The following is a 10487-nucleotide window of genomic DNA, read 5'->3' on the forward strand; positions in this document are numbered from 1 at the left end:
AGCTGCTACCACTGGACCGTTCTTGTGTACCGCCAACACAAGCTGGGTGTCATCCGCGTAGGTAGTTAATCGCATCCCATGAGATTTAATGACCCTCGCCAAGTCCGCAACGTAGATATTAAAAAGCGTGGGACTTAGCAAGGATCCTTGAGGGACCCTACAGAGCAGTTCAGAAGTGGGCAAGTAATTGTTTCCCAATTTGACTGCCTGTTTACGATTAACTAGGAAAGAGGCTATGAGATCTTTAGCCAGATGGCTAATTCCAAGGGCGGCGACACGGTCGACCAAGATGACATGGTCGACCGTGTCAAAAGCAGCTGGCAGGTCCAACAAGATGAGCACTGCCGCACCTCCCGAATCCATGATCTCTCGAATTTCATCCGAGGCCTTTACCAATGCTGTCTCAGTTCCGTGTCCCTTCGGAAACCCGAACTGAGTGTCATCTAGGAGTTTGTGTTGTTCAATAAACTCAGAGAGCTGTTTATTCATTATTGCCTCTACTATTTTGGCAGGGAAGGGAAGGCAGGCAATTGGCCTGTAGTTGGAAGTGATGGTGGGGTCTAAGGAAGGCTTCTTAATCAAAGGTTTAACAATAGCCTTCTTCCAAGTCTGTGGATAGACACCTGTTTTGAAGATGGAGTTACATATGTTGGTCAGCGGCTGGGTAACAACATTGTGTAGTTGGTTCATTATGGTCGGAGGACATGGGTCCAGCGGAGAGCCTGATTTAATCTTGCCAACAAGTGCGTTGACCTGGTCTTCGGTAGCTGACTGAAACTGAGTAAGGGAAGAATACTTCAGTGCTGGTTGAATGGTTAAATCAGCGGCTCTTCCTACCTGCTCTTTGGAAAAAGTGAAATAAATATCCATTACCTTAGTGGTAAAAAATGTGGCTAGTGCGGTACAAAATTCCTGCGAGTTCTCTATTGTAGATCCAGCTGGAGTACTGGACAGAGAGTTCACCACTTGAAATAGCATCCTAGCTGAGTTCTGTGCGTGCTCAATTCGACCAGTGAAAAAAAGATTCTTTTGTGTGCTAATAGCTTTTTTGTATATCGCTAGAGCACTTTTATATTCTTGCTTAGCCGAGGGACTATAGTGCTTTCTCCAGCGCCTTTCTACATTTCTACAGAACTGACGCTGGAGCCGCAACTCCTCTGTGTACCACTGGGCAGATGGAGTCGCTCTATTAGGGCGATACATTTTTTCAGGTGCAACTTCGTTCGCTGCTTTTAAGATCCATTCCTGAAATTTAATGGACATGGTTTCAGTATCGTCTCCACTTTCCGGGGCTGATGACAACAAGAGATTTGAAAGATGTGGTATATCTGCATTTTTCCACATCCGCGCCCCCACTGATGCCCTAACTTTGGTCTAAGGGGGTTTGAGTGGTAGCATCCGAATCCTAAAAATAATGGCTTGGTGGTCAGACCATATCAGAGGTAATATTGCTACCAACTCAATGCTGTGGTCATTAGTAAACAAGCCATCCAGCGTGTGTCCGGCTTCATGCGTGGGGCCCTTCACCAACTGATGCAGTCCTATTGCCTGCATATCAGTGATAAGTTGAGATGTATCTTTGTTTTCCATGTTTTCCAGAGAAAAATTAAAATCCCCAAGAATCGTATAAGTCGGGGATTCTATTACTGATTCCATAATTTCAGTAAGTGCAGCTAAGAATTTGGTCCGAGGCCCAGGTGGCCTGTACACCAGGGTTCCTTTGAAAGCTTGTTTATGTGTAAGATTAATAGTAAATGCGAAAGCTTCGCAATTGTTACTTTGAATAGGCTCAAATTTGGCACGATAAGTGTCCCTATGAATAATGGCTAGGCCTCCGCCTCGCCCCGAGGCTCTATCTTGTCTAGCTACGCTGTAACCTTCAGGGGTGGCTTGAACAAAATCAGGGCCTGATGCTTCATCTCCCCATGATTCTGTGATGAACAAGATGTCCAGTTCATGATTAATAATGCTCTCCCTGATGTCCAGACTATGTTTGGGGAGGGAGCGTGAATTAATGAGTGCTGCTCTAGTATATTGTGCCGCTAGGCGAAGGGCACTGGCAGTTATAGATGAGTGGGCTGTAGTATTTATCGCAGGCAGGGGAGGTGGCAGAGTGAAATAACAGCCTACACATGATATAGGTGTGGATATTGAGTGTTTTAAAGACGGAAGTACTTGACAAGACGTACCCAATCCTGTATTCCATTCCTTCAGCTGTGTGGAGGTGTAGCGTAGGGTAGATGGTCACATCACCATTCTCTAATTTAAAACATGACCCGTCCACATACAGCGTACCATCTGGATCGGATAACGGAGTATCCTTTAAGTCTATTCGTCCTTTTGTCTCTTCCTCCGTTTTAAAACAACAATCATGTGGCTCGGAATCACTCAACTCTTGATCAGTCGGCAACAGCGTTGCTGGATTCAATACATTACATCTTTTGATCTGAATATGACTCGCTAATAATGTCAGCTCGTAACCAGATAGTCTCGCACTGGTAAGGTGTTGTGTCTTCGTTCGATTCATGAGTGTATCCACTGCATGAGGAACCATGACCACTAGCATGTTGTTCATCACCAAACCAGCAGATTGTCGAATGGAAGCCGCAGCTGCCGCTGTAGCTCTCAAACAACTAGGCAACGCTCTAGCTACCGGATCTAATGTTGATGAAAAATACGCACAAGGACGTTGTTTATCACCAAACTTCTGTGTCAAAACACTCAACGCGCATCCTTCTCTCTCGTGAACATAGAGCGTGAATGGTTTGCTGTAATCGGGTGTACCTAATACAGGAGCTGAACACAAGGCTTTTCGTAATTCAGTAAAACTTTCTTGACATTCATCAGACCATGGCACCGGACTCGGAACATTTTTCCCAGTCAAAGCTACCAACGGTTTTGCTAAAAGAGAAAAATTTGGGATCCACTGTCTACAGTAAGAGGTAATACCTAGAAAAGCACGTACTTCTCTCTGTGTGCGAGGAACACTCATCTGCGTAATTGCTTTTATTCTCTCTGGGGTCAACCTTCTTCCCTCCTTTGACAAGAGATGACCTAGGTAGGTCACTTCTTGGCAACAATATTGCATTTTTGAAGGTGACACCTTGTGATTCAAATTAGACAAATGATGCAATAACGAAATCGTAGCTGCTTTGCAAGTTTCCCTGTCATCAGCAGCCACTAAAAGATCGTCTACATACTGTACTAGAGCAGAACCTGGAGGAAGGACAAAGGAATCTAACTGGCTTTTTAATGCTTGACTGTAAATGGATGGGCTCTCACAATAGCCTTGTGGAGCGCGTTTAAATCTGAAACTGCGACCTCCTAGACAGAAGCCAAAAATATCTCTGCTCTCTTCGGCTATCGGAATGCTGAAAAAGGCATTCTTCAAGTCGATGACTGAGAACCAAGTAGCTGTAGCAGGAATCAGTGTTAACAAGGCAGTAATGTCTGGCACTACAGGAAACTGCGGGACTACAATTTTATTAACCTCTCTAAGGTCGATAACAAACCTATAAACTGGAGGCTTTGTAGGATCAGTTCGTTTCAAAATCGGTAGTACAGGACTGTTACAGACATTTCCTCTCGTTTCTTCAACCACACCTTTTTTAATCAGATCTTGCACAATCAATAAAAGTGCACGCTCACCTTCACTAGATATTTTATATTGAGGAATTCTTGGAAATTTCACATTTGCTTTTAACGTTACTACATATGGTGGTATTTCTAATAGGCCTACATCATTAGGACCAGTTGCCCAAAGAGAATCAGGGAGTGAGCGTAACTCTGGCGGGAGTGCATCCATTGACAAGTACATCGGAGAAGTGATATTTTTACCCAACGTAAGCTGTACTCCTTCCGGAGAACAATACAATGTCGCATATAGTCGTTTTAACAAGTCTAAACCAAGCAGATTTTCATTACAACCTGTCGTCAAAATCAGAGGTGCTTTCAAGTGACATGGTCCAACAGAAATAGACAAAGGACCAGATATCGGGTTGTAAACAGGGGCGCCTGAAAAACCTACAGAAACATTTGTTGAGCCAGACAAAGGTGCGCCAGGGAGTTTCGCATGAATGATAGAACTTTTTGCGGCACCAGTATCCAACAGAAACGGTTCGACTACACCTGATGTTGCTACTGCGACATAAGGCCCACTCTGATCCACTGGAACTGATACTACTCCCTCTCTCTGTCCATGGCTGTCCTAGTACCCATTTTGTTGAAATCCCTCATCCACTTCACAATAGTCTTCAACAAGATATTGTTGAGATCTATTTTGCTGAGTAGACTGTCCATTTCGTTGATCAAAGTGATTTGAAGGACGATCATTTGTTTGTGGAGACATAGCACCTCGCCCTCGACCTCTAGAATTTTGCACGAAACCACCACGACCTCTCTGAGCTGCTGCTGCATTATTTTGCGCCAAGATCGGACATTCATTTTTATAGTGACCCTCTTTCTTGCAGTAAGCACACTGGTTCCACTGATATTGAGGTCTTGATGTATTATAATCTGTTCTTTGATACGAACCCTGTTGCATATTACTCTGATTCGTGCGAGGCGGATACGCCTGCTGTAAAAGAACTTTAGTCTTTAAATCCTTCGTTTTCTTCTCTGATTTCTCCTTTTCCTCTTTATCCCTGTTTTCGTAGTACTGCGCAGTCGCAAGTATTTGCGCTGTTGTGGACACAGCCCACGCACTCTCTGAATCTTTTAATTTATTGCATAATTCAGGTAACAAATTATGCACAAATTTATCAACAAACAGTCTTTGCCCTCCTTCTGTGCTCATGTCCTGACCACTATGATCTACAAAAGTCTCTTCAAACCTCGTGAAGAAGTCGGAGACACTTTCGTCTTTCTTCTGCCTGCATGCTGATAACTTGTCCCAATTAACACGCAATGCGGGCATCAAAGTCTTCATTAGATCAATTATTCTACCTGGAAGATTAGCAATTAAGGGTTCGGGTTTTGCACCACCTACTTGCTGACCATCCGCTGCAGTGATAGCTGCCCAGTCACCACCTAAGGCAACTTGATGATCCTGTCTACGAATTTTAGCCCACACTGGTTGCGGAACTACGTTACCAAACAACATATCGATGTCCGCTAAGTTCATTATACAAGCCTCAACTGTCTGTGTTAATTCCTTATAATATCCAGCAGGATTCTTACGCGGATCTGGCAAGGCCTGCTTCACTGCTAGCACTTCAGCTCGCTTCCACGGAATGTGTATCCACACTCTTTGGAATTGGGCCGGAGCGGCTACAACACCATTTGGTGCGTCAGCTTGCACAGCTTCGCGCCAAATTGGAGGAACCTCCCTCATTGGATATTGGCGACTTAGCTTCGTCTTGCTTTTCTCTAAATCTCTCGGTGAACGAAGTGATGGATCATTCCTATAACTTAAAATCAGTTCCATCGCTTCTTCTATATTATCACCCACTATCATTCCTGCAGCAAAGTCTTTCTGAACCTTGATTAAATCTTCTAAATTAGATTCAACATCGTCTTCTTCTATCTCCTCACGTAACAACGAGCACATCTCGTCAAAAACATACCGTTGAGTTGGTTCTTTCCACTGCATAAACGTATCTAGCACATCTCTCGTACTATATCTCCTACTCTTCGAAATCCATCTGAGAGCCGTGGAATCTAAAATTCCCCGTTCCTCAGTACTCGGAAGCTGACTGCGTCTCTGAACAGAGTCAGAAGCAGGAGTCTTGATTAGAGTTTTATAGAAAGGAGACAGAATATTAGACACAGAATCAGTGATTCTCCGACGAACAGAAAGTGGAGTCAACACACTTGCAGATGTAGAAAACACAGTAGAGGTAGGAACAGATAATGGATTAGTAGACGTATCAAGGAAGATAGTTTGTGGAACAGTAGGTGTAAGCGAAACAGACACAGGTATAGAAGTCGGCAATCCAGGAAGAGGAGGAGGAGCCGTGGGAACATTTACATTGACCAAAGGAGGTACAGGAGCTTGATTCTGAGGGACAGGAGCAGGAACACCAGGTTGTCCAGCAACCGGCAATTGAACATTCGGTAAAGGTGGAGCCGTAGCACCCTGTGCATACGGTGGAGGTGACCGTAACAAATAAGATAGTAGAGGATCGTTTTCGGAATCCTCCAGTATCTTAGCTGTTTTCGATGGCAAGGCAGGATAGCACTTGTCAATCGCTAAATTGTGCTCTCTAATGGCCACCTCTATGGCTTTCTCACACTCGTTAGCCTGCAACTGCTTAGTCGCTTGTCCTAGGGTCAACTCTTCTTGCTCTTTTTGTTCTTTCTTTAACCTTTTCATTTCTCTCTGTTTGGATTCTTTTCGCCAGTAACGGAAAGAATCAAACATTGCCGGCCGGGCTTTCTTCCTAAACAATTTCGCTTCTAAATTGTCGAGAATTTCGGGTTCAAAACTACCATGCAGTGGCCAGCTAAGGACACCATCCTTCTTACAGTAACGGACCCATACCTCATTATAAGATATAGGACCCACACCAAATTTACAATACAAGTCATATAGGGGAGTCCCAATCGGAGGAACCAGACATGAGTCCTCCAATCGTGAGTCACTGTTGCAACTAAAACAGGACAACATACAGTTTTTCCGACTTACCATTTTCAGTCCGGAACACAAAACAAACAAAACACGGAACAAATATGTGCACTCGAACCAAGAACTTAGGCCTACCAAAACGAACTGATGTATCGATACCCAAACTAAACCAAATAGATTATCGTAACTAGAACAACCAGTGATAATCTTACGAAACCAAACCAAACCAAGAACCGATCAAGGATTTTAGCAACCCTCACCAAGTAACCAGCTAGCTATCACTAAATACTTAACTGAGGCACTGAAGACGTCACCAAGGAGAAACCCGTCACGTTTCGCTGTACTAAGGACTGCACCTCGGGTCCAAGACAGGGCGACGGTCAAGGCAACGGCCCACTGCAGCTGTCCTGAACGGGAACCCTCGTGGAAGAGAACGTCGGGCCACTTTTGCGATATGCCGGGATCGATGAAGTGGGGCGCCTCCCTCAGGTATCTTCACACGAAGCTTCTCGAACTCTTCAAGCTTTTGGACCGGTACCGAATGACGTCGCCCCACGTTGGGCGCCAATTGGAGTTCTGGACTTTTTGGTTCCGTCCAGAGGTGTCAGGGAACAACACCCAAAGACCCTGGAGTTCCACCTGCCTTGGTGCACAAATGAACAGAAACACGGGCTTCTCGATGGTGGCGTCAAAGACCAAAAGTTTATTACTGCAGGGACACAGAAGTCACAGAAACTACGCATGGGCAGTAACCAGGAGCCTGTTCGATTTGTACAAAGAGGGTTGCTCCTTATATACTAAATTTTGGCCTTTAGGCGAATTCTTCACATGTTAGTACATTCCCAAACCTTTGTGTCATGAACAGTAAATATTTGGCGTACACAGGAATCATCGACACTATCTGATGACAAAACATTACGAACGAGGGGTTCCCACCTTTCCATCATAATCCCATGTCAACTTTTCATTCAAGAGCCGGACCGCCTCATCGTAAATTTCGTTACCTCCCCCTAATAAAGGCCCGGAAGGAAAGGAGCAGAGCCAGGTGCAGAAGATAGAAAAGCAGGATAAGAGATGTTTGTGGGTTGTAAATGGGCAAGGCTACCGGCTTCGGTCTCCTAATCGTGATCAGGACAATGGATACGAAGACCAGTTTGGCAAGACTGGCCTCGGGCAGAGGAGACAGCCTTTGTCGAGTCATGCAGCTACAGCGTGATCTGGTTTAAGGTGCACGTGTCCTGTAAGAGGTGAATCTCCGGCTAAGGCTACGTGTCCTTAATCGAAATGAAGTGATTAAAGGCTATTGCGTATGTGAGGGCAAGAAACACAAAATGGCGGCCATGATCTAAGATGGATGCCGTGGGTAGATCAGAAATGTGTTTATAAAAGGAGTGCTCTTGCTCGTAGCGTAGCGAAAACACCAGGATAGACCAAATGGATCATTTGCGGTTCGCTGATACCAATATTATGTATTTCCGACAATCTTGAAAACACGGGTTCAAATCGTCACGGAACCTCAGATCTGGCTCGGACGGGCGCAGATGGGCTTGTCTTAGGCGCGTCTTCGGCGCGCGCCCGCTGCGCTCGTCCGCTGCGCATCCTAGGCGAGCGAGGACTAAATAGCTCTCTCCCGGAAGTGGAGAAGAGCTAGACCGCGTCCCCACCCAGCCCCAAGATGGCGGCTGGTACTCGTGGACAAGTGCCCTATTCCCTTTGCTCTAGCGGGTCGGGTAGGTACCAAAAGAATGTGCAAATTACGCTAGGGTTAGTGCAATAATAGTATCATTGTGATCAGCAATTAAAAATACAAATTTTAAAATTTGTCAATTTCTTCTAAAATTCATTCAGCATGTCTCTAAATACTTTTCTAGCAGCCTACAGAGTAAATATGCAGTTTCAGTCTAAAAAGATCAGCGCTAGTGCAAGTAACAGTTCAAGCTTCGAGATTTGTGCAAATGAGTATAGAGTAGTAGAGAGTGAGTAGTATAGTGTGTAGTAGAGACTAGTAGAGAGAGAGTAGTAGAGAGTGAGTAGTAGAGAGTAGTAGAGAGTGAGTAGTAGAGTGAGTAGTAGACCATGAGTGATGAGTGATGTAATATGTGACGTCATCAGCATAAATCCATAACAAGGGAAGCGATGGTTAAGTTTGCTGTGGTACTGACCAATATGTACCTGAGGCTCAGGCCCCCTTCATTCCAGCGCACACTCGTGGTTGCGAGCATGCAGGATCATCATTTTAAAGTGGATGTGCACTGAGTATTTTTATGGACTGCACAAACACCCACATGGATGTAATATGTGACGTCATCAGCAGTGCATTGCACGCGCAAGTTATAGTGAGTCCAACTAACTATAACGGGGGAATTTCAATGGTTTTATGCGAGTAAAATTTCCAGCTAACTATAACTGGTGTGAAACCTATGTTTTTTTCAGTGAATTTCAAAGGTTTTTTAATAGCAAATCTCTTTCGGTATGAAATGTAATATTTTTTATAATGAATTTTATATTGTATATTTATGTAATACTATTTTTTTTATGTATATATTTTTAATTTTTTTGACCCGGAGCACTCCCGGGGTGCGTACCGATGCGCTTACCGGTAAGCGCAGTTTTGCCGCGCCCCGGTTCGCGTACCGGTTCGCGCCCCGTTAGCGCTATTGCCGCGAACAAAAACATCATCGTGACGTATCGCGTAGCCGCGTCATGCGTGTTATGACGCACGGCGTAAGCGCACCCGGAAGCGCCGGAGCACATACGATTGCGCTACGTAAGCGCCCCAGGGCGCGCCCTGACGCGCTTACGCTACGCACCCCCGGGCGCACCCCGGGGCGCGTAGCGTAAGCGCGTCAGGTCGTGTGACCTGAAAATAACACTTTTCATTGGTTCAGAACACTTTTGGTTTCCAAATGATGAAAGCCCGGGTCATGTAACCTGAAAATAACACTTTTCATTGATTCAGATCAGTTTTATTTTCTAAATGATGAAAACCCCCACCTTTTTTCCTCATTCTCACTTTGTTGTTTGAGTGAGGAAAACCTGCTTCTATTGTTAGAGAAATGGCTACAGTAGCAGCAGCAGCTGGAGCATCTGCACCACCACCACCACCACCACCTCCACAAGGACCACCACAACATCACATTGGTGGTCAAGAAGAAGAGAAGGAGGACCGAAACGTTGACCTTCACATCCATTTCTGCACTACTGACATCTTGCGTTCAGTGACTTACCTCAAATCCAGTAGTAGTCATTGTACCATATGTAACAGTTTGGACTTATTCTGGTGTACTGTAGGAGAAATCAATGTATTCCTTGTACATTAGAATTGTTTATTGTGTTTTATTCTGATAACTGATGAAGAACCCTCATGATTTCATAACAAATAATAACAACTTTGATATATAATCTCCCTGTGTTGCTTCTCTTTATTTTTTGGCTAGTGTGGTAGCCATTTAGTATCATTTTTGTTCTGTTCTAAATAATTGGACAGTTGAATTGAATACAGCAACTGATGTTTACAGTCAGGATCTAAAACCCTTTTCAATAGAGATCCTCAATGCTGTTCAATAGATCGCAAAACACATCCCTTGCAGGCAATTTACATTTGACACTTCCATGTGAATGGCAACACTGATCCAGAGGACGACATGTTTCGGTACAGCAAGCGGTATGGACATGTAGCGTTAGGGACATTCAAGAGGCATGTAACATAAGGCGAACATAGCAAGACAGCTGAATTTCAACAGACAACAGAATACCAGCAAGATTCACACTGTAAAGGATTCACTGAAAAGCACCAACAACGCTCCCAGAGTATGTTCTGGTGTATAAAATGGTATTTGAATGAGAGTTTAAAGGCCTTCTGAAGGATTTAATGACATAGGGGAAGACTTGCGAAAAAGTCAAGCAATGCAGCGCAGCCCCC

Source organism: Lissotriton vulgaris, chromosome 3_2 (genome assembly GCF_964263255.1).
Source record: "Lissotriton vulgaris chromosome 3_2, aLisVul1.2, whole genome shotgun sequence".
Lineage (NCBI taxonomy): Eukaryota > Metazoa > Chordata > Amphibia > Caudata > Salamandridae > Lissotriton > Lissotriton vulgaris.